Source organism: Phyllobates terribilis, unplaced genomic scaffold (genome assembly GCF_046119375.1).
Source record: "Phyllobates terribilis strain yellow unplaced genomic scaffold, ASM4611937v1 Scaffold_7__3_contigs__length_470593459, whole genome shotgun sequence".
NCBI classification, from domain to species: Eukaryota; Metazoa; Chordata; class Amphibia; order Anura; family Dendrobatidae; genus Phyllobates; species Phyllobates terribilis.
This window is the reverse complement of record NW_027362767.1, coordinates 296,640,461-296,667,195: the sequence shown is the minus strand read 5'-3', so window position 1 is coordinate 296,667,195 and position 26,735 is coordinate 296,640,461. Positions and strand designations below refer to the sequence as shown.

At 41.2% G+C, this 26,735-nt stretch overlaps 1 protein-coding gene across 3 annotated transcripts in view; it reads right to left on the bottom strand.

Moving 5' to 3' along the window:
- NEXMIF (neurite extension and migration factor) overlaps positions 1-26,735 on the bottom strand; it is a 527,702-nt gene that overhangs the window by 264,462 nt on the left and 236,505 nt on the right. For 2 of the 3 annotated variants that reach the window (XR_012247462.1, XM_073641021.1), the window contains exon 2: positions 12,080-12,140. The exons of the other annotated variant lie outside the window; for it this stretch is intronic. The gene's annotated coding sequence lies outside the window, so the exon portion shown is untranslated. The remainder of the gene's footprint in view (positions 1-12,079; positions 12,141-26,735) is intronic. 3 annotated transcript variants of the gene reach the window in all.

Here is a 26,735-nt window from a genome sequence, read left to right as displayed (position 1 = left end):
TGGAATAAGGGTTTCTGTCTCTACATTATGCTGCTTTCAGATTAGGTGGCACAAACTTACTGACAGATTTCCTTTAAGCATTATTTTAGGAGGAGCCATTTTAAAGGCATTGCTAAATGTATGTTCCAGACATATCATTTTACTACTATACTATACAGTCTGACATTGACTCCCATTGAAAAACCAAATATATCACATTGACAATAATTGTATTCAAGAGGTAAAGGAAAAGGAAGGACAAAATAATAAAGAATGTTGATATCTGACATGACTAATGCTTCATTACCCCAATATATTAGATTGCAGTAATGTAAGCAGTGCCCGCGTACAGATGTGCCCTTCCCTCCTTTTTTTTTTCTTAGCTGGAGAGATACCAAAATTAATGGTGAAGGATTTTCTAGCTTTATAAGAAAAAAAAATGTTTTACTTGCTATGTCATGCCAAATGCTTTTATTTCAAAGCTGATCATTTTTGCGCCACTCATCCTGAGATTGAACTAAACAAGGAGGGTACTGCACAATAAAAAGGGATCAACCTTGAATATTCCAAAAAAAAGTACAATATGTAGAGAAAAAGAAGTATGTACTGCCAATAGATCACCTACTAATATTAATATTTATTGACACATAAGCCAAAAACATACATTTAAAAACGTAAATGAAATAACTGGACAAAAAGCCGAAAATAAGGCTTTAGTCTACCCCATCTGTCACTGTTTCGAATAGGAAACCATTATAAACAATGATAACGGATGGCAGTAGGATAAATGCTGAAATTGCACAGCATACCCACATAACATAACAATGGAATATAGTCCAAATATATATGAATTTGTAAAAACCACACAGAAGGTAGAAGGACTCAAAATTACAAACAACATACTACCAGCACAGTGAAAGAAGTTGATGAATAGTCCAAGTGGAAAATATTGTGGCAGCCTATAAAAAGATATGGTACAGACCCCCGCGTATCGCCACTAAAATTGTGGCTACATCAGGAGCAAAAGTGCAATGCTTAAGGCTTATGGAGTACTATTTATACGCATATAGATAAATAATAAATCAATTACACTATTACCAGCTGTGGGAGGCAAGCTCCATGTGGTCAGCTTCATTGAGCGTTTGTCCAAAAGGATATGATAATATCATTACATGAACGTTGAAAGTGCGCAGATGCGCAGGGGAAATGATGAAATAAGTCAATTGTGTTTGGGAACACTTATGGCACGTGCACAGTCAATCGTCCAGGCATGTGCAGAGCGCGCATGCGTATGTATCGGCAACTGTGACTGTCACTACCGCGCCTACACAATGATTTAGCATGTGCGCAGTCATCTCTATAGGACCAGGCCTGGCGCATGCGTATATCAGCGCATATAGACGTCAGCTCATATAAATGTCATTATCGGCAGTAACTGAGCGCCTGCGCTAATTGTACCGACATATCATAGGCGATCGTACGAAGCTTCATTTACAAGACCGCACAACACATATGTCTGATTACATTGTACAAATATCTTTAAGATGAAGCCATACATTTTCAACGTACAGCAGAGGAAAACATTTGGTAATCTTAATACACCAAAAGGTGGAGCTAAAATGATCAGAACAATCAGCACATACACATTACATCCTGGATGACAGCCGCATGAAAATATCAGACACGTCCAATCAATCTTTCGGACAACTGTGAACGTTAGTCGCCCAAAAGTCCATCATGTGCCATCTAAAGAACCGAACGACGAGCAATCAATTTAGTTGAAATCAGCCATTTGCTACAACTTTGGTCTAATGTGTATGAGGGCCTTAATAGAAAAACCAAACTAGTTCAATCTACCAGAAAGCCAAAAAGGATCAGAATATGCAAAAAGGAGAGGGTAATGCACCAAACTGATATGAATGGACAACAGTTGGTCATGGCAAGTTCCACTTATCGCCACTAAGCAGTATATGGAGGCTAGCCGTACTCTGCAGCTAGTGTAGTCATAAATCAAAAGAAGATATGCTTCCAGCCTGCCCATTCCTGCTGATCATGTGCATCTATGCATTCTGTAATGGTAGGATAATGCGTTATGTCATAAAGTGCAGGAAATCTAGCACCGGCTCCATCCCTTAATGTTGAATAACTGCTATAATTCTGCTTCATATAATACTTCCCCCATGTTCACCTTCAGCGCCCTCACCTCCCAGTATAATTTATATGTACACACCCAGACTGCCCCCCACCCAGTATAATGTACACAGCTTTTTCATAACACTACTCTCCCCCCAATATATTTATACATCAAGAGTGAGGCGCCCCCTATATGAAACAGACAGTAACGCAAACATCTATACACATCCAGAGAACCCCTCACAGTATAATCACATCTATAGGCTTGCCAACAGTATTATTAAATACATAGCCCACCAGTATAATTGCATTCATAGCCTCCCCCCAGTTTAATCACATCCATCCATAGGCTCCCCCCAGCTATCCAAAGTCCCCCAGTATAATTGCAATCATAGGCTCCCCCAAACTCACATCCATAAGCTTATCCCTCAATTTAACATCATCCATAGGCTACCCCCAGTATGATCACATGTATAATTACATTCATAGGCTCCCCCAAGCAAAATCACATCTGTAGCTGCCTAGTATAATCACATTTACAGCCCTCAATAATAACTGCATTCATAGGCTCTCCCTTGAAGGATCACACCTGTAGACCCCCTGTCGATCCCCTTTTGACCCCCTAAATAATGATATCCCCCAGCATAATCGTATTCATAGGCTCCACCCAGTATAATCACATCCATAGACCCATTGAATAATTGCATTCATAGTCTTCCCCCCAGAACAATCACATTCGTAGTCCCCCAATATTGTCACATTCATTGGCTCCCCCCCTTAAAATCCCATCCATAAACTCATCTCCTTACTCACCTGTATAATCATATCCACAGGCTTCACCTTTCCCAAAAAAATATTCAGATTCATATGCTCCCCCAGTGTATTCACATCCATAGCCCCTTCCAGTATATCATTCATAGGCTCCTTGGCCCTCTCCGAAAATAATAATATACACAGGCTCCTCCAGTATAGTCACATGCATAGGCTCCCAGTTCAATGGCTTCCACAGTCCCCTCCAGACCATTGCTGCCCGCTGTAAGGCACCCCACACCGCCCACAGTTTAGCAGTAAGTGCCATCTCACTCATGCAGCTCTCCTCTGACGGTAACAGCCTGCTCTTGACCCACTGCACTGTTTCTGTAAGAGAAAACATATCTGTGTCTATCCTCCACCAGCCGTCCAGCATGCGGCATACATCTGCATGTACAAATTTTTTTCTAAAGCCACAGTGCGGTGCTGAGGAAAGTCATAAATTGCAAAGAGATTAATAAATCTCGATGAAATTTGCAAATTCTTTGTTGCATGAGCAACTATTTTTGTGAATTAAATATATGTGTATAGTCCACAACAACTCGCCCTTGCAAAATCTGCTACTAGCGGGAGAATAATTACCTGTTGTGTTTAGGAGACTATAGTAGATACAGTATATGCCATCCATACCCCGGGCCTGTGTGGTGCCATGTACAACGCTTAGTGGCAAAAGGCTTATTGTCAGAAATGTAAAGACAGAATCTACTCCCAATATTCACGTGAATTAGAGTACAATATTTTCCGTGGTATGACAGAATACTGACGACGGCTCTGGGAATGAGTAAGCAGGCAATACCGACATGGCCGGCAGGCAGGGAGCCAGACTCTCTGAGTCTTTGGGATTTAAGAGACAGGTGCGTTGGGGTCAGGAAGCTGCCCAGAAATTGGCCCTGGGATTTATCTGCACATTTGCCTCTGTTTGGTAGAGACTGAAAGTCATTACTCTGTGACAGGCACCAACTGGGCTAAGTGAAATAATGTGCTTTCTGTATCCTCCCTGGTGGGCAAGCGTCCGCATTACAAAACTACCAATAAAACTGACACTAATTGGCCGCTCGGATGATGGGTCCTGAAAATTCAGAGGGAAACGTCTGCACATTAAGATCTCAGTGGCAGATTCACCCATCCTCGGAAAGTTTAAAGTCTGGAGCACATGAAGTCATGCCCTGAAAATCTGCTGCAGTGTGTGATGCGAATATCCAATTTAACTCCTTATTTCCTTGACTTTCTCTGTGCCTCCTTGTTACCTATAGTTTATTCAGATCAGCTATCTAAAGAATCAACCTAAAAAAACAAATGTCTCTTTCCTGTTATAAAATGTGTCAGATCCAGTTCTGAGTAATAGGGAATCACAGGCGAAAGTGTTACAAACGCCTCTATATAGCAATATAAGTGAACGCTATTGGCATCTAAGGACTTGTAAGGCCGGATTCTGACGAGTATATGTCTGTTTTTCGTCCTGAAAAAAGTGACGATTTTACATCCGCATTGTGAGGCATATGTCCTTTTTTCATATCCTTTTTGCATCCTTAAGTCCATTTTCACGCCCATACTGTATAGTACATTCATATGGCATGCGGATTTTAAATGGACAATTTAATAAAAAATTAAGGTCAAATAAAGTGTCCTATGTGAATAATTATAACGGATCCATGAAAAACATGACTTATGGATGGTAGACCATATGTGATTTGTTTTTTGTACACCTATTAACTTACAATGGGGGAGTCTCATCTGAAATACGGATCATAGTAGTGCATGCTGCGATTTTTTACACGCAAGCCATCGGTTCATGAGTTCACGTGTACTACCACACTGACTTGCATTGGACCTTGTGCTATCTATACCCGGTCTTTTTAGCATATGGACAGCATATGAATATTTAATATGCTCATCTGAATGAGGCCAAAGAAGGACAAAAGGCATCAGTTCGGCCTTTCAGGTAATATAAGGGTTTCCAGATACCTTCATGATGAATGTGGGTTTAACCACTCCATGATTGACCAAAGTGGATAGTTCACGATTAGTGTTGAGCGAGTATGTTCTATTAACCCTTTCGCCGAGTATGCTCGGGCCGAGCTCCGAGTATTTACAGCTGCTCGGTGAGATGGTTGAATCGCTCCCGTGTGCATGATTTGCAACTATTTGACAGCTTTATTACATGTGAGGAATGTCTATTTCTTACACATTCCTCACATGTAATAAAGCTGTCAAACAGTTGCAAATCATGCACACGGGAGCGATTCAACCATATCACCGAGCAGCTGTAAATACTCGGTGCTCGGCCCGAGCATACTCAGACAGAACATACTCGCTCAACACTATTCACGATATGTGGGCTGAGCTTCTGGAGTAAAGTATTCTTCTCCTATGGTTGATCAAAGTTTTTCTTACTAACTACACGTTTCAGCATTGGACCATCACATTTTTTAAAAAAAAAAGCCACCGGTCGGGCGCTGACATGCGTACTTCATAAAATAAACCTTTGATCGATGGTTTGAGAAGGATCCTTTATTCCAGCAGCTCAACGAGCAGATCGTGAACTATCCACTTTGGTCAACCATCTCCTAGATTATGGACTCTCCAGCCACAGGGCAGCGGCAGCTGGTTTTCATCTTTAAGCCTACGTAAGAGTTGAGCCTAACACAACAACCCCACGGGAGCCCAACCCACCACACCTTTACTGTCCCTCACAAGTGTATCAAGCTATGTTTGTTCGCTCAGTTCCCATTACAGTTTTTCTTCCAATCCTCCATGATGACAACATTATTCTTTTTAATGGAAGACCTTTAAATGACTTTGCCCAACATGTCGTTAGACGCCTACTGGCCAGAAGTTTGTGAGAATACACTGTTCAAAAAATGTAAGTCAAGAGTTAAATCACACATCAGATCTCAATAAACAAAAGAGTCAAATTGAATATCTTTAATGACTTTCTTATATATCATTCGTTGAGATGAAAATAATGTATCAACGATCAACGGAAACCAAAATCATCAACTACTGAGGGCTAGAGTCCAAAAATATTAAATCACATTGAAATCCAACTTGCATCTCAACGTGATTCAGTAGTGTGTATGAACACCACATGCCTATATACACTCCCGACAACATTTGGATTTGGTAGATGGTGTCCTGGGGATGTCCTCCTAGGCCTGGATCAGAGCATCAGTGAGCTCCTGGACAATCTGTGGTGCTACTTGATGATGTCAGATTAATTGATACATAATGTTCCAAAAGTTCTCAAGTGGATTTAGGTCTGGGGAACATGAAAATCAGTCGTTGGCATCAATGCCTTTGACATTCAGGAACTGGCTACATAATCTGGCCACATTAAGCCGGGCATGGTCCTGCACCAGAAGGAACCAAGGTACACAGTACTAGAGTCAGGTCAATAACTCTGAGGATTTCATCCCGATACCGAACAGCAATCGGGGTACAGTTGGCTATCACATGGAGGTTTGTGCAACCCTCGAGGCCATCACTGACCTACTGCAAAACCAGTCATGTCTGATGATGTAACAGGCAGCATAACATTCACCCCAGCATATCCAAAAAATGAACAAATGTTGGAAAGCTGTTCATGAGACCATGCAGAAAATTCCAAGACACTTGTAAGCTAGTGCAAGAACCTGACGAGGATCCAGCGATGATAGGAATAAATCCATTTTTATTTTTGCTGTCATACAAAAATACATCTGAGTTGCTTCTTTTTTAAGTTTTCATAGATACAGCCAATACGAAGTATACACAGAAACAGCTGTTTGAACTTTTGACGCCCGAATGTAGATACACTCACTATGGGTAGGGTATGAAAATAAAAAACGTATGATGATACACAGAAACTCAAGGTGTCATGTACATTTTTTCTTTGCCTGTATCATCATAAGTTTTTATTTTCTGCACATGATAATAGTGGTGGCCAACTTGTCATGGCAGCTACATGAACATAGGAAACTGGAGATATGTGAGAGGAGGGAATTTAAAGTGAACCTGTCATAAACTTTTATCCTCTTTACCATATTATCTATATGACTGTGTAGCCCTTTAAAAGATGAGCTAGTCAATAACTTTATTACCCCAAAGTATTGCTCCAGGACCAAGAAAATGTATTTGGACGTTGTGTCTGGAAGTGCATAGAGGTGTGATGAAGCACTTACAGCTTCTCAGCCTCCCACTGTATTTTATACCTAGCAACAACCTCTCCTGGATGACTGACAGGTCAGTGGCTGTGTACCAGAGCAAACAACCTGTCAATCAACCAGGGGACGGTGCTGTTAAGTAGGAAATACAGTGTGAGGCTGAGAAGCTGTAAGTGTTTCATCACACCCCAATGCACTTCCAGACATAACTTCAAAACGTGATATCTAACTGCTGGAGCAGCGCTTTGGGTTCATAAAATGATCGGCTGGCTTATCTTTTAAAGGCCTACTGTGATGCTGAGTCACTTCTCATGGACAAGCCGTGAGTCGGGATAGTCAAGGAGTCCGAGGTCAAAAGCCAGGAGGGTATGTCATAAACAGAAGGAAGAGACAAAGGCGTAGTCAGGTAATGGTCCGAGGTCAAAATACCAGGCAGACAGCAGATCACAACAAAGGGGTTAAACAGACGGATGGTCAGAACAAGGTCCAAGATAAGGAAATAAAAGATCAACAAACAGAACACAAGGCACAGAGAGACAAACCACACAAAAGCTGAATGTACGGTCTGGCAGAGATCTGGGACTAACAGCCCAGTTAAGTAGCCGGACAATCACCTGAGATAATGAACACCTGGAGACAGCCAGCACCTCCCAGTCTCAGATAGGACGGCCGAGCTGTCAATCAAAACAACAACGGCTCAGCATGGCCCTGCACCAGACTGGACACTGAGCTGTCAAAATACTGACAGCTTCAACACGCCCCTGTACCAGATTGGACAGCTGATCTGTCAGTAACTGCATCCCAGACACACTAAGGGGTGTAGAATCGTGACACCTACACAATCATACTAATGAAAGGTTTGGGTAGTAAAAGTTTCTGACAGGTTCCATTGAGTCACATATATATATATATATATATATATATAATTATACATATATATGTAGATTACAAGGTGATGAACTGACTATACTTTTTAGTTCTTGAACATTAAGCCTACATAGAATGACGATGCCATTCAGTATATGTCCATTCATCAAAATGTACTTGCCATACCTCTGCTAAATAAAACAATGAAAAAGAACCAGGATAAAAGGGTCATAAACCAAACTGGCGGGAACATCTTTCAAAATGCCAATAGACTAACAAGTATAACACATATTTTGTTGCTTTTTATTGGAGCAGACACTGAAATGGATAAAGCACAGTCTGTGACAAGTGAGAATGGGGTCTTTTTAGAGCCAGTGTGAACATAAAATCTCATTGTAAGACCACGTCCAGATGGTACACCCGTTATTACATTACACAAGATGTTTCCAAATGTATGGACAGATGCTGGGGTCTCTCTTGGAAATAGACGCCATGCTAAGAATTCATAAACACGAAAAGTAGACGGGAAAGTCTTCGTGTCGTTCAGGTATTTACGAAAACAGACGACTGGAATGTGGAGAAAAATTATATTATACTGAAAATGAGGTTTTATCAGCCAGTAAATGCAAAAGGAAAAAAAGGAGCAGGGTGGAACTGCCATTATGGGCTGTGAACGGGAAGACATTATTGTTCAGACTGATGAATTATACACATTTTATTATTTTCATGGAAATGTTGTTTTTTTATGCTGTACAAGCTATAATCACATTTAGCATTTTATCGTTTCCTCAATCACTCAGCTCGAGGTGAATATAACATAATTGAATAAAAATGGTCCCGATCTCTTGTCCACAAACCACATTACTTTTATTATGCCATTTCTATAAAAAAGGGAGTATTCTATACTAATCTGAATTAATTACATAAGTAATAGGTTTGTGTGGAGAACAGGAATATTTATGGAATCACAGTACACTATGAAAAATATGGCTGAACAATGAGTTGTGTTCTTATTAATAAGTGGCTATTAAGTATCTTCAGCTGCTTTACAAATTGTACAAAAAATACTTAATTCCGTTGCAGGTAAACTTAACAGCACCCAAATCGATGGACCCTAGAGCTGGACCTTACCAAAAGAAACCAGCATCTTCTATATTCATTTTACACATCACAGGGCATTTATGTCCATAGGCAGTGCTAAGTCAGGCACAAACTGTCACAGCTCATTGATCCTTTGGTCCATAAGTAGTATGGTAACTTATCATTATTAAAAATAGACATATATTATTAAAGGGAGTCTATTACCAAAGAATGACTGTTCAAACCAAGCACAGGAGCTCGGGGCATCCTTGATGTGGCCAAACAGTTCAGTGCACCTTCCCGCCTACTTGTTTTCCATCTATCTCTAACCACTCCTGGACTGATAGCTCTAGCCTTACGGGAGCAAGAGAGGGGGAAGATTGTTGGAAACCAAGCAGGTGGGTGTCGTAAACCGTTTGGCAGTGCTAAAGGAGCACTGAGTGGTTGTGCTTGGTTTGAACAGTCATTTGTTGTTAATAGACTCTCTTATATCTGGAATGAAGTAACTATGAATTAGGTCATTCTTGGTTTGCTTTTTCGGAAAAAGGTTAAAGACCAAATCTCAACTTTTTCAATTCCTTTGAATATTCTGTCTTTGATCGCTACCACCAATGAATATAATGGAGACGCGGCAGCACTTATACGCTCTCCATTTACATCAATGTAAATTACTGAAAAATTCATCAAGACGCAGATGGCCTTTCGGTAAGGCGACGTTCACACAAATGTATTGTTGGTCCGAGTGCTATCCATGGGAAAAACTGATAGCATTAAGACCAATTTTATTCAATGGAGCCGTTCAGATGACCATGTTTTTTTTATCATTGACTGAATGTCTACTTGAATGACATTCCAGCATGCACAAGTCTCTAACGTATTTTGGATGAGACTTGCATTTTCAAGACTATAGGTGCACAAAAAAAAAAAAAATAAAAATCGGATCCCATATGGATCCATCCGATTTCTATGGTTACATTGCAATTATTAATATAGGAAGCTGTATTTGGTCTTGTAAATTGCATTCACTGCTGATATAAAAAATTAACGCATTATGGATGGCAATAGCAATGAAAAATCATCCGTTCTTTTCTGGATGAAAATCAGACAATTTTTTTATATGCTCCTGTGAAATAATCCTCATTTTTATAGGTCTTGATTGGGAAACTGGCGGCATAGAATTGGCAAACAGATATGCAATAAATGTGAAACATGTATAAGATTAGAGTACATCAGAAAATTGCATATTTTATAATAAACATATTTTAAAACATTATTTCTTTTATCTCCATATAATTTTTTTTTAAATATTTCTGGCCATAAAAAGTTACTGCATATAATAAACCTTGAAAAGGCAAGGAAAAACCGACCAGAAGGTCTAGAATCACAATGTAAGATTAAAAATGACATTTTATTGAGGATCAGGAAGATAACAAACATACAACAAGGCAGGGGCGCACGTACAAAATGGTATCACAGGATATCAAATTATTTAAAAATATAAAATGAGGATCCCATAAGAGGTGAATCTAATAAGTACAGATTTATATATGCTGTATGAAATAAACAAATCAATTTATAATTGTTGTCATTGTATATTGCACTATGCCGTCAAATGGGTGTGCAGCACACATGTACTCAATAGAGTGAGGTTTTAACAACATGTGTAGCTGAATTATATACCTCAAATCGATACAAAGGGGGAAACAGAACAATAGTATAGTAAGTACTTACTGATAGAGGGACCTGAGCAGCGTGGCGCCCACCCCGACGCGCGTTTTGGTGTTGGCCTTTATGTTCTTAAATTATTTCATATCCTGTGATTTCATTTTGTACGTGCGCCCATGCCTTGTTGTATGTTTGTTATCTTCTTGATCCTCAATAAAATATCATTTTTAATCTTACATCCTGATTCTAGACCTTCTGGTCGATTGTTCCTTGCCTTTTCTTGTTAGTCAATTTTGCCAACTGTCAAGGTTGCAACTTGCCACCGCTATCCCACATAGCTCATTGTATGGCATTTTTCATTCTTGTTACATAAGTGCGTTATATTCATTACAAATATTTTCTATAAAGTCATACTTCTATGGGTTCCCTTGGTCTGCATTTACGATATAATAAACCTTGTATTTTCAAACAGGGACAAGAATGCTGGGAAAAAAAAGCTCAAAGGGAACCACATTTGTCTTGTTGCACTCTATGGCTCTTTATGAGCTTCAATCTGAACCCGATCTAAATGTAATTTGGGGATTAAGACAGAACACCTGATGGAAGGGCCCAAAATGTGAAAGGTCCCTAAAATTCAATACTTGAACTAGTGTCAGACTGGGGTTCCAAGGGCCCACCTGTAACCAACTTCAGGTCCCCATTTTTCAGCTACATGCAATGTGACATTATCCTCAATCACAAATTGATATAACAACGGACTGGGTAGATTGATAAATGAATAAGATGCTGCCTTTGTCTGTACATAGTGATTCAAGTATATTGTGCCGAGTACTGCTCCTATAAGAGGGTGGCGACCCACTCCTGCACAGGGGCCCACCGGAGGATTCTCCTGCTCTCCTGCTGACCAGTCCAAGCCTGCTTGAGACATTCCTTTTTATGTATAATTTATAAAATATATTGAAGCAAAATATTTCTAAATAGATTTATAAAAAATAATTATAAAAACTTAAGACTAAAAAATGATTTATCAAGAAAGTTCTATCAAAAAGAAGGATTCTTTCCTCTTACTGCTATTCTTGTATCATTAGGAATAATAATAATAATTTAAGACTCCACTACTTTATTGTGGCTTATTTTAACAAAAAAGACACAATCAAGAAATTGGAATAATCTTATTCTAATCAGCAGGAATGTTTTTTTTCTCCATTTAGTTTTAAAACAAAGGCCACTTATCTTTGACATGTTTCTGCTGCCGCTAAGCCCATTATTTATTGCAGAGTTACTGTGCGTTATAGCATAAAACAAGATAAAAGTCCTGTACAATGAAAAATGCTAATGGGATTATGGATTTCATTGGAAAATATGAAGTGTATTATTAAATAACAAGTTATTTTTTTTCTTACCTGTTGCTAAGAGGACCCATTTGAGAGCACTTCTCTTCCGCCTCAATATGAACTGTGGAACCTACACAAAAATAAGAAAAAGTAATGGTTGAGTGAGATTTGAGTGCACCTGCTTTCTAGTCAGAAGCAAAAAAACACCCAGGTGGGGACAGAATTCAAGGCTGCGCTCTCACACTTTCTAATCACTGCTGGGAAAGCTGACATGGTAATTGCAGATCAGAAGCATCAGTTGCACTGTATTTATCTTTTATCTTCCCGTCCCTATCTTGAGCTGAAACAATGTCAAGTTATCAGCTACAAATAATTTTTATTGCAAGCCATTCTTATGTACGGTTCCTGCTGATGGAAATATTTTGACCTATTGCGTCTATTGAAGGAAAATGGAAATTGCCCTGTATTTATGGTGATCTGACTTTTTTAGGAGTGTTTTGTGTATAGGCATCCCCATCCATCTGTCTAAAAGCAAGTCAATAGGAAGGATGTAGGAGTACTGATAAATGAGATGTAGCAGTGTATGCCTCCTATCAGCATCTGTTCTCCTTTTTTTAAAGAGCATTTCCCATCAAAAACTTAAGTTCCAGTATTCTGCGCAGCGGTTTGGTAGTTATATCGGCATCTGCTGATGTTGGCTGGAAATCAAGAGTCATCGCGACAGCTACAACTTGGGTTATCACATAGCTTTCTCAGACTTGCATGTGACATTTTACCTAGTTAATCAGTTAAAGGAATGTTCCATCCTTTTCTTTACTTAATACATAGCCCGAATGTGCTATCGAAATCGTTAAAGGTGTGGTGCGAAAGTAATATTGATTTTCATCCAAAATGTCTATTTATTTTAATAATATAATAGTTTTTATAAAATGGTAACATTAAAAATCCCCTACTCTTCACTCCCTAATCAGTCTTATTTTTTTTTTTTAAGTATTTCCATTTTGATGATGCTTTGTTTGAGAATCCCCAGTACATGCTGGGATACTCAAATGTGGTTTCATCAGGGGGCAGAGGTGGCGGTTACTGCCACAGCCTCTGTCCCCACCCTAAAACAAAGAGTCAGTGATGTCTGTTTCAGGGGCTGGGCTAGTCCCTAGTCTATTGAGCATGCATCAGTTGTCAATTCCAATGTATGCTCAGTATGAGCTCCCTTCTTACTGTACAATATTTTTCTCAGTGCATAGTGAAAGTGCGCTCCCTCACTGCCTCTAATTTGAAGTGACGAGCCGGCAACAGAGCGAACTGTCAGTGCACATTGCAAAGAGATAACCTGGCGAGCAGAGACCAGCCCGGCCCCCTGACAGCCAGTGAGGGAGCACACTGTCACTGTGCTCCGAGAAGAAGAATAAAAAAATAAAGCAATTAGATTAGACATGGATTGTTTAGGGACATTTTAACTAAACCTTATTAGAAAAACTATTATATTATTACATTAAATAAACAGACATTTATGATTACAATCAATATTAGTTTTGGACCATCCCATTAATATCAAGGACAGGAGAACATCAAGGACAGGAGGTAGCTGACCAGTGGTAAGGAGGAGCAGCGGGCGAGGTGAGCATGTTCTGGTTATTATTGGAAAGTACACTCAGGTCATATGTTAATTAAAAGAGAAGAGTGGAAACCCCCTTTAAAATTACTCCTTACTTTTTAATTCTTCCCATGAAAGTCCAACAAAGATAGAGCATCTGAATATAAACTATGGTGCTATTCCCATCATTCTAATATTGTTCCTTTCATGCATTTCGTTATCCCATACATGTCTCCCTCATTCAACTCATAGAAATTCTGCTACAGAATAGAATATCATGGCATAACTCCTATTGGCCATTCAATCTTGATAAGCCCATGATGTATACTTTTAGTGTAACATTGACACCACTAATACCAGAAGCCTTTTTGGCAGCTTTCATGATCCGTGGTCTAATAGGCCTCATTCAGACATCAGTGATTTTAACATATGCCAAAAAAAACGATAAAGTCATCAGAGATTTTTGGAGCTTCATCAGTGCTTGGTCAGTGTCAGTTTTTACCATCAGTGTTTTTGTTTTTCACAGATGGATAAATGAATACATTACAAAGCTTCTCCCATACATTAAAATATTAATCATGGACAGCACATGGACTGCACACTGATGCCAACCGTATGCTCGCCAGGATTTTCATGGACCCATTCATGGACTTGTATTGGTGCTATTCATCAGTGATGACAGAAAAATACAGTCCACAAGACCATAAGATTTAACAATGTAAGTACTAATTTATGTATTTTACAAGTTTAACATTTTAACATGTCACCCGTGTTGTTTGCATAAATATTTGAAATGAAGGTATGCTTTTTTATGCCTGATGAAGATCCAAACAAACAAAACCTATTAATTTCACCAATATGGTTCAGCATTGATTCTATTGGATTGAGTATATAGGGTAAAGTCAGCCACATTTGGATTCCTTGGATAGGAGTGTCCAGTGTTAGATCCCGACCCCCAAGAAAGGAGCTGATACAGAAGAACCAAAAAGAAGCAGTAGTAGGAGAAAAGAGCCCACAGTAGCATTGTGCCTACTGACTGCGCAACTGGATCAGGTCAGTGTGAAGCGTAACCAACTACATTGACATCTCCTATATCTAATGATATTGGGCTAGGAAGAGTCCCTCTGTGGATAAGTCATCTATAATACATTGGTGAGGGGCCAGTACCCGGCAACCACATCAATCAGCTACTTTAGGTCCCGAGGATATCCCATCAATATTTAAGTTACAGATAATCCCTTTAAGGCATTCGGACATAGTAGAGCACTAAACATACACTGTCACCAGTGATCCCATGAAGCTTTGACTGTAGAGTTTATCAGTAAATGCCATTTTGACCATATTATGAACCCTCTATGTTACCTATACGTTCTTGTCTTTACATATTAAATAGAAAAAATATTAATGTCTGGTGGGTAAAACGCAGCACAATTTCAGTTAGATCATGCCTAATGAGGACGCATTAGGCAAATGCCTGTCACGTAGTTTTGTATGAACAGACCTTGAATCATAAGTAGCAATTCAGTTTTCCATGATTTTTTTTTATAAAATAATTCAGCAAGGGTTAATTCTATGAAGATATAAAGTGTACAAATAAATGCGCATTCTTCTCTTGACCTCCCCCTAAGCATTCTAACACTCGTCCTCCCATATTGCATCTGTCAATGTGTTGGAAATGCAGATTTTGTATTTTGTTCAGCACCAGGCGGTCTGAAGTTGAGCATTAAAAGGCAAGAGCCTGATCAAAAGGTCACTGACTCCCTTCTCTTTGCCAGATTACTTGTATTCTTCTCATGACTATTCGTTTTCCAGCCTAAAAACTTATAGAGGCAATAAGTATGACCATAAAATTCTGCAAAGACTGACTAATTCCATACCTGATACCTAAAGGAACAGTGGACATGGTTTACCAAAGATGTCTAACTGTTAGAGACTGACAACTCAGACAGATAGTCTTAAAATGCGCCAAGTGGCCCCATGCTGGTTGATAAATCTGGCGAATCTTTAGACTCTTCTCTGAGTTTACATTACTTGTTAGCTGGTTTATTTTGTTCCACAAAGTTTCAACAATTATTGTCATTGGGATAGCAATTTAGGATAAGCCCCTTTCTCCATTCACTTTTTGATAAGCCATGCACCCTTGAGACACAATGTGTCTAAAACATAATAAATGTGGCAAAAAAACATGAAATGACCTTTTTTTGCCATTAATTAGGCCACACACGTAGCTTAGCCCCAATGAATTTATAGAATTCCTCATCTCTCAAAGCATTTTTTCAATATTTCACAGATCAAATATACAGGAAGGTTTTCTGCAAATCTCTTCTATTTATCTACTTGTACTCATCCACTTATCCATAGATTATGCAAGGCTTTCTTCTCCATTCACATATGCAATTTAAGGAAAAGTCTACACGGTGTTCGCTATTTCAAATTTGTCTGAAATGTCACTACCACGCATACGTCTCATCTAACAGTTCTGTTACTGTAATCTAGGCTCCCGCAATGCCTTGTACCATTAGCTTCATATGAAAATGGTAAAGAAATAATCAATTAACTTAAACTCACTACCTCTGCTGTCTGGAGCTAGCTAAATGAAGGTTACCAATCCTAATCATGAGAAATTACTATTTTTAGGACTATAAGACGCACTTTTTAACTCCAAAATTTTGGAGGAAAGTGGGGGGTGCGTCTTGTAGTCCGAATGTATATGGACTATATTATGGTAGCTGTGGCTGTCGGTAGTGGGGACGAGGGGAAGCGAAAGCGGTGGAGGAGCGGGGCACAGGAGGCAGCAGCCTACACTGTTCCCCCTGCTAAAGAAAATGAATATTCACATGGGCGTGGAAAGCAGTGAATATTAATTTTCCTTAATAGTGCTCACACTGTACTGCAGCCAGGGTTGTAGTGAATATTCATGCACTTTAATAGCGGGCACACAGACCACTGGCCGCTGCAGGAGCCGCACTGCAGGTACAGTGTGCGCGCTATTAGGTAGAATGAAAGGTCACTGCTCCCTAAGCACACAGTCCCGGCATGAGGAGCAGTGACTCTTACGGCACAGCATCTCACAGAGTGAGGGCGCATGGCGGTGACGCCATGCGAGGCTCACACTGTGAGATCAGTGCTGGCAGCAGAGCAGGACACAGCGCTGGAACACAGGGAAGAAAGGTGGGTAGAAGTGTTTATTTTTTTGTGTGTAGCATGGGATGGGGGGTGCCAAGCATACCAGGAAGAGGGATGAGGGGGGTCATACATACCAGGAAGAGGGATAAGGGATGCCATACAAACCAAGAAGAGGGATGAGGGTGGCCATTCATACCAGGAAGAGGGATAAGGGGTGCCATACATACCAGGAAGAGGGATAAGGGGTGCCATACACACCAGGAAGAAGGATGAGGGAGGCCATGCATACCAGGATTAAAGATGAAGGGTGCCATGCATAAAAGGAAGAGGGGAGCCATGCATACCAGGATGAGGGGAGCCATGCATACTTGGATGAAGGGTGCCATGCATACGAGGATGAGGGGTGCCATGCATACCAGAAAGAGGGATGAGGGGTGCCATGCATACCAGGAAGAGTGGTGCCATGCATACCAGGATGAGGGGTGCCATGCATACCCGCAGTCGGGCCGCTTAATGCGGTGGTCCATGGTGTGTCCCCCGGTGGCTGAATTCTGCCACCCCCCCGGACCGGGATTTGGCCGTTTTCTGAGCGGATGTCAAGCTGATAGCCCACTCAGAGAAGCTGCGGCGTGCCGGCTCCCAATGATTGTACTTGCGTCTTGCAGATGCAAGTACAATTGAAGCTCTGACCGGCTTAGAGCGATGTCAGTAGCGTGATCAGGTCATTTGATCGCGCTGCTGACGTCACTCGCCAGCGCCCACAGGAGGGAAGAGCAACAGTGGTAAGTGCTCCTGTGGAGCTGAAGGCACCGAAGATTCAGACAGAGGGGGGTATATTTATTAATTGTGCAGGGGCGTATTTATTATGCAAGGGGGGTATTAATTATGCAGGGGGGCATACTTATTAATTGTGCAGGGGGGTATTTATTGTGCAGGGTGGGTATTAATTGTGCAGGGGGGTATTAATTGTGCGGGGGGGCATAGTTATTAATTGTACAGGGGGTATTTATTGTGCAGGGGGGTATTTATTGTGCAGGGGGTATTAATTGTGCAGGGGGGTATTAATTGTGCAGGGGGTATTAATTGTGCAGGGGGCATATTTATTAATTGTGCAGGGGGGCATATTTATTAATTGTGCAGGGGGGCTATTTATTTATTGTGCAAGGGCCATATTTATTCAGTGTGTAGGGGAGAATTATTCAGTGTGGAGGGGAGATTTATTCAGTTGGAAGGGGAGATTTAATCTGTGGGGAGCGAGTGGGGAGTGGGTGCAGACACATTATTGGTAGCGAGGGGGAAAATGTGTGCGGACACAGTATGGGAAGTGAGGGTGATGGGATGTGTGTGGACACAGTATGGGGAGTTGGAATGATGTGTGAGGAGGAAATATGAGGAGGTAGGGGAAACGTGTAAGGAGACTATTGAGGGGAATAGTGTGAGGAGACAGTATGGGTGAAGAAAAGTGTGAGTGGGCACAGAATAGAGACTGAGTAGTGGGCGATAGCATGGGGGGACCGTGTAAGGTCACAGCCAGGAGGGAACAGTATGCTAAGGAGGGGGAGTGTGATGAGGGGGCACAGTATAGAGACTGAGCCCTATAGGAGAGGACACAGTGTGAGGACTGTGTGAAGAGGGGGCCAAGTATGGAAGGAGAGGGCAGTGTGGAGGGCATGTACCATAAGAGAGACAGTGTGGGGGTCATATTTTGTGCAGGTAATATAGTGGGAAGCAATTATTCATTCAGGGGCTCAGCGTAGGGCAGATATTTTTATTCGGGATCATTATAATGACTCTGCTATATTTAAGGGCATCGTTTGGGGATGTGCTGCAGAAGACTGGAGAAGATGGAAGTCTGCAGAGACGGAGCTGTGGATGAGAAAAATCATCATGGAGTCTGGGCAAGAAGAAGAAAAGAAAGAACAACTCCAGAGATAACGTCACCTATAAGGTACCTGGATGTAAATGTTTTTTTATGATGCTGACATTTTTATATTTTTATTTCTGTTAGGAGAATTAAAGATGTTGTCTACGCTTGTGATGAGTCTGCAGTCATTCTATGTGACTGCAGACTTCTGAATTCTCACAGTGCGCACTGCACACTGTCAGGATTCTCTTGTGCTGGTGATTTGTATACATGCAGTCATGTGCTGACTAGACATGTGTGGCCTCACTCAATGAAAATGAATTGAGGGAGGCGGACATGTCTAGTCGGAATGTGGCCAGAAGTATGCAAATCGCATACTTGTGGTGACATGACCGTCCACTGTTGCCACGGCAAGGGAGAATCTTAAATGTGCGGTGTGCAGTGCATGCACTGTGAGAATTCAGAAGCCTTCAGTCACATACAGTGACTGCAGACTTTCATCTCAAACCTGGACAATATCTTTAATTATAAAATGAAGCCCTGTAGCCAATCCTAACAGCGTGTAATATCCTCACTGTCAGGATTCAGCTCTGCTTGCAGGTTCCATCAGTCATCACATGGCCACTTCACTCATATGCGATTTTCATACTTACGGTCACGTGACAACGAGCTTTTCTTCCTGCTTCTCTCAGAGACAATTAGGAAGAGCAGCTCATCAGCATGTGACTAAGGCCACGGTCCCACTATCAGTATTTGGTCAGTATTCGGTCAGTATTTTATCTCAGGAGTAGGAGCCAAAACCAGATGAGGAACAATCATAGAAAAGGTATAATAGGAACAAGTCACCAATTCTGTATTTATCACCTCTCCTGGTTTTGGCTCCCATTCCTGAGAAAAAATACTGACCAAATACTGATAGTGGGGCCGTGGCCTTGGTGTGCAAATCGCATATGCTGCTGGGGAAGGAGCAGTGAAGGTGGGGGGCGTCAAGGTGAATTCTTGCCCTGGGTGCTATAAGACCTAGATACACCTCTGAGTGCCATGCATACCAGGATGGGGATGAGGGCAACATATAACAGGAAGGAGGGGCCACATATACCATATTGGAGGATATTAACAGAATTGGGGGACATTACCCCTATACCAGTGTCAGCAGCAGACCCTCTCCCCCATAATAGCATAATAGTGCATCATAACCACATTTTTTGCTTACATTTTTTTTCTATTTTGCTCCTCTAAAACCTAGGTGCGTCTTATGGTCCGTCCGGTGCATCTTATAGTCCGAAAAATACGGTACCCATCTCAAAGGGCCACACCAATAATGACAATGGAACCATGTATAAAGATTCTTAAAGGGAATCTGTCAGTAGGATCAACTTTCCTAAGAAGTCTATATGGGCATGTAGCCCATATAAAATGATACCTTGTTATCTGCGATCCGAAGTCTAATTCCAGAGAAATCCAATTTTTTCTTAATATGTAAATGAGCTGCTAAGATTTATGGGTTGGGCATAGATCTAACCAAGAATCTGCCTCCAGAGATTATTTTAAATGAAAATGGACATTACCATTGAGAGACATGTAGATCAGGAGAGCAGACTGTCAGTCATTACATGTCTCACACTGGTAAAGCCCCCTTTTATTTAAAATAAGCTTTGGAGGCAGATTCTTGGTCCAGATCTATATCCGGCCCATAGATCTCAACAGCTCATTTACATATTAAGTAAAACGTGGATTTCTCTGGAATAAGATATCTTATCGTAGATATTGAGGTATCATTTTATTCAGCTTCCTATGACCTACATGGCCATATAGACTGCTTAGGAGGGTTGATACTACTGACAGATTACCTTTAAGAAGGAATGTTAAAACATTGCAGCTACTGATAATATTGATATTTTAATGGAATTAATACACAAATGCTAAACCTAGAAATGAATGTTTAAATTAAACAATAAATATACAGTAGCTCTGATCCTGAAATACTGCAGAAAACAAAGAGGTTAATGCAGATCAGTTCCATCTTTGACATGTGGCAAATTAAAGTATTAGCCCTTCAGCCAAAAGGCGTCTCTTGGCAATTTTTTCCCCAAATATAGAGAAGGCACAGCAGGGAGGAGTCTGCTGCAACCAGGTGTCTTAGGACCAGACACAGAACAGTGAGAAGAAGGTGAGGGACTTTGCTGAGCTCCCGAGACACAGAGAATTTTGGAAATATTTCTCAGTTTTAATTGTATTAAGAGACAAAGTATTACTATAGACAAGGTAGAGATTATGGAAGGAAGTGCTGGGATGCTTGTTTATTTTTTTTTAGAATAGATAATGTGTTTAAGTTATATTACATAAAAATAATGTCATTGCAGGTTATCCCACCAAGTTTCTACTTAGGGTAGAGGATAGAGATGAGGTGGCAGATGAGGGGTCTGGTCTGAGCGGGTCCTATAGCAATGTAGTTGAAGTATTCTGCTGGTCTGCTAAGATGTATACCACAAAAAGAGAGAATGGAGCTTTTGTTAAGAGATAAAAAATGTATAAATTTTATTAACACAGAATATGAGACAAGACAAGACACATAATAAAAAGACATGTGCAAGAGGGCTAGAATCAAATAGCAGCGGGTACTGGCAGTACTAGGGGGGGATGGGGATTACAGGGGGATACATGCCAAAATAGTAATCACGCATCAATAAATATAGCTTGCACCCATGAATCCCCTGAACCCCTCACTGTGGCAAAAAACTCCACTGAGTAGAGCTCTGCAAATAGACTGTGGACTATGGCAGTATTCAAATTATTCAATCACTAGTAGGTACTTCGGCCATAAAGGTCCAATAGACAGCTGAGAAAATAAAACCCCATTGGGGCATATAGAAAAAAACACAGTAGAGGAGGATGGCAAGTGACAGTGCTTACCCTAGGCCAGTATATCAGCAGATAGAATGGATAAGCCGCTTCCCAACGCGCGTTTCGCATGTAAACTGATCGGCTTTCTCAAGGGAAGGATTTTGGAAATATTTCTCAGTTTTAATTGTATTAAGAGACAAATTATTACTATAGACAAGGTAGAGATTATGGAAGGAAGTGCTGGGATGCTTATTTTTTTTTAGGATAGATAATGTGTTTAAGTTATATTACATAAAAATAATGTCATTGCAGGTTATCCCACCAAGTTTCTACTTAGGGTAGAGGATAGAGATGAGGTGGCAGATGATCATGGACTGTGGGGTCTGAGCGGGTCCTATAGCAATGTAGTTGAAGTATTCTGCTGGTCTGCTAAGATGCAGTCATTCATTTTGGCTTTTACATCAGTACTTTTCGCGGCTCAGACTGCAGCTGAGAGCTTATAAACTTGCTCAACAACCCCATCTGCCTTTGCAAAACTCTGGTCCCGTCTGTGCTCAGTGGGGAGGCAAAATTCTAAAAAGTGTTATTGCAATATGAGTTATGTTTTCCTTTTTTCTTTTTTTTTCTTGCTTTCTCATATTGATTTGGCACTCTGCTGTTTGGAATGTGTGAATGTGCGGAGGTGAAACTGAAATTCTCTGCTATAATTCTAGTCTTCCAATCCCTATTTAGCTTTTCTTACACATGGCAGAAGAGTGGAATGAGACTAGAGACATGCTCGCTTCACTATTTTAATAGGAACGCAACAACACCTTTTTCAGAAAAGCCCACAGTACACAAATATCCTTGTATTTATACATATTAGGCTCTTTTCACATTTGCTTTTAGCTTCTGTTAAACGCTGGGAAAACTCACAACGTACTGTACATGGTTATTGGCATACTACACCCATAGGATTTCATTGTAAAAGAACAAATACCACACCATACAATATAAAGACAGAAACACTAATTTATACTAAATTGGCATCAGTCAGGTGAATGGATGGTGTAAGGATCAGTTAAAGGGGATGTCAGCAGGTGTTGCTATTTAATCTGAGAGCAGAATAATATACAGCAAGAGATCCTGATTCCAGGGATGTATCACTTATAAGGCTGTGTGCTGTAATTTCAATACAATCAGTGTTTTATCAGCAAGAAATTATTATTGCTGGACTAGGTTTCATATGCAAGCCCCTCCAGCTAATCAGTGTAACCAAGCCCAACCACTGATTGGCAGCTTGCTGATAATGCATGCTGTACACAGGAAGCTGCCAATCAGTGGTGTGGGCGGGGTTATACAGGGCTCAGCATTCAGAGAATTGGTAGATCTACCAGAGAGAAAACAGGGATTCTATTAAAACTGCACCAAGCAGTGCAGTAAGTGATACATCACTGGAATTAGGGTATCTGCCCCTACAGCATGCTGCTCTCAGATTACACAACAAAAACTTGCTGACAGATTCCCTTTAATTGAATACCAATCTCTCCTGCACATATGCTTTGATCGGCCAAGCGAGCATATATTCTAAAAAGAGGAGTGAAATAAGCTGGTTTGTCGTCTGGTTTATCTCTCCTAAGAACATAAAGGACAAAAAGATTGGGCATCTTGAAATCCCACTGTTAGATCTTTCTATCTACCAACATCTGGTGTTGGAAAACAATTAGTAAGTCCACATACAAGACAGAAGATCACTAGATTTTGTCAACTTTAATGTGCATTACGATCTTAACATAATGATGCCAATATCTAAATGAGTTCTTTATACATTACAACCCACTGATTACCTAAAATGCATTGTATCCACAGATCTTCAAAATAGTGACATCTAAATATGATAACAGTACAATCATAATATACTCTAAGAAAATACAACATGGTTTTAACACAGCACCTTCGCATAGGAGAAATCAGGGACTCATATTTCCAGGTACTCTTATGCACTATGCTGTCAGAAGTAAATGGAAGTTACAGAAACAGAGTAGGACAGTGCGCACTACACGTTACAGAAACAGAGTAGGACAGTGCACACTACACGTTACAGAAACAGAGTAGGACAGTGCGCACTACACATTACAGAAACAGAGTAGGACAGTGCACACTACACGTTACAGAAACAGAGTAGGACAGTGCACACTACACATTACAGAAACAGAGTAGGACAGTGCACACTACACGTTACAGAAACAGAGTAGGACAGTGCGCACTACACATTACAGAAACAGAGTAGGACAGTGCGCACTTCACGTTACAGAAACAGAGTAGGACAGTGCACACTTCACGTTACAGAAACAGAGTAGGACAGTGCGCACTACACATTACAGAAACAGAGTAGGACAGTGCACACTACACGTTACAGAAACAGAGTAGGACAGTGCGCACTACACATTACAGAAACAGAGTAGGACAGTGCGCACTACACGTTACAGAAACAGAGTAGGACAGTGCGCACTACACATTACAGAAACAGAGTAGGACAGTGCACACTTCACATTACAGAAACAGAGTAGGACAGTGCGCACTACACATTACAGAAACAGAGTAGGACAGTGCACACTTCACATTACAGAAACAGAGTAGGACAGTGCACACTTCACGTTACAGAAACAGAGTAGGACAGTGCGCACTACACATTACAGAAACAGAGTAGGACAGTGCGCACTACACATTACAGAAACAGAGTAGGACAGTGCACACTACACGTTACAGAAACAGAGTAGGACAGTGCGCACTACACATTACAGAAACAGAGTAGGACAGTGCGCACTACACGTTACAGAAACAGAGTAGGACAGTGCGCACTACACATTACAGAAACAGAGTAGGACAGTGCACACTTCACATTACAGAAACAGAGTAGGACAGTGCACACTTCACGTTACAGAAGCAGAGTAGGACAGTGCGCACTTCACGTTACAGAAACAGAGTAGGACAGTGCACACTTCACGTTACAGAAACAGAGTAGGACAGTGCGCACTACACATTACAGAAACAGAGTAGGACAGTGCACACTACACGTTACAGAAACAGAGTAGGACAGTGCGCACTACACATTACAGAAACAGAGTAGGACAGTGCACACTACACGTTACAGAAACAGAGTAGGACAGTGCGCACTACACATTACAGAAACAGAGTAGGACAGTGCGCACTACACATTACAGAAACAGAGTAGGACAGTGCGCACTACACATTACAGAAACAGAGTAGGACAGTGCACACTACACGTTACAGAAACAGAGTAGGACAGTGCGCACTACACATTACAGAAACAGAGTAGGACAGTGCGCACTACACGTTACAGAAACAGAGTAGGACAGTGCGCACTACACATTACAGAAACAGAGTAGGACAGTGCACACTTCACATTACAGAAACAGAGTAGGACAGTGCACACTTCACGTTACAGAAACAGAGTAGGACAGTGCGCACTTCACGTTACAGAAACAGAGTAGGACAGTGCACACTTCACGTTACAGAAACAGAGTAGGACAGTGCGCACTACACATTACAGAAACAGAGTAGGACAGTGCACACTACACGTTACAGAAACAGAGTAGGACAGTGCGCACTACACATTACAGAAACAGAGTAGGACAGTGCGCACTACACGTTACAGAAACAGAGTAGGACAGTGCGCACTACACATTACAGAAACAGAGTAGGACAGTGCGCACTACACATTACAGAAACAGAGTAGGACAGTGCGCACTACACATTACAGAAACAGAGTAGGACAGTGCGCACTACACTTTACAGAAACAGAGTAGGACAGTGCGCACTACACATTACAGAAACAGAGTAGGACAGTGCGCACTACACGTTACAGAAACAGAGCAGGACAGTGTGCTCTTCACATTACAAAACCAGAGTAGGACAGTGTGCACTTCACGTTACAGAAACAGAGTAGGACAGTGCGCACTTCACGTTACAGAAACAGAGTAGGACAGTGCGCACTTCACGTTACAGAAACAGAGTAGGACAGTGCGCACTTCACGTTACAGAAACAGAGTAGGACAGTGCACACTTCACGTTACAGAAACAGAGTAGGACAGTGTGCACTTCACGTTACAGAAACAGAGTAGGACAGTGCGCACTTCACGTTACAGAAACAGAGTAGGACAGTGCGCACTTCACGTTACAGAAACAGAGTAGGACAGTGCGCACTACACGTTACAGAAACAGAGCAGAACAGTGCACACTTCACGTTACAGAAACAGAGTAGGACAGTGCACACTTCACGTTACAGAAACAGAGTAGGACAGTGCACACTTCACGTTACAGAAACAGAGTAGGACAGTGCGCACTACACGTTACAGAAACAGAGTAGGACAGTGCGCACTTCACGTTACAGAAACAGAGTAGGACAGTGCACACTTCACGTTACAGAAACAGAGTAGGACAGTGCACACTTCACGTTACAGAAACAGAGTAGGACAGTGCGCACTACACATTACAGAAACAGAGTAGGACAGTGCGCACTACACATTACAGAAACAGAGTAGGACAGTGCGCACTACACATTACAGAAACAGAGTAGGACAGTGCGCACTACACTTTACAGAAACAGAGTAGGACAGTGCGCACTACACATTACAGAAACAGAGTAGGACAGTGCGCACTACACGTTACAGAAACAGAGTAGGACAGTGCGCACTTCACGTTACAGAAACAGAGTAGGACAGTGCACACTTCACGTTACAGAAACAGAGTAGGACAGTGCACACTTCACGTTACAGAAACAGAGTAGGACAGTGCACACTTCACGTTACAGAAACAGAGTAGGACAGTGCGCACTACACTTTACAGAAACAGAGTAGGACAGTGCGCACTACACATTACAGAAACAGAGTAGGACAGTGCGCACTACACGTTACAGAAACAGAGTAGGACAGTGCACACTTCACGTTACAGAAACAGAGTAGGACAGTGCACACTTCACGTTACAGAAACAGAGTAGGACAGTGTGCACTACACATTACAGAAACAGAGTAGGACAGTGTGCACTACACATTACAGAAACAGAGTAGGACAGTGCGCACTACACATTACAGAAACAGAGTAGGACAGTGCGCACTACACATTACAGAAACAGAGTAGGACAGTGTGCACTAAACGTTACAGAAACAAAGTAGGACAGTGTGCACTTCACGTTACAGAAACAGAGTAGGACAGTGCGCACTACACATTACAGAAACAGAGTAGGACAGTGTGCACTACACGTTACAGAAACAGAGTAGGACAGTGCACACTTCACG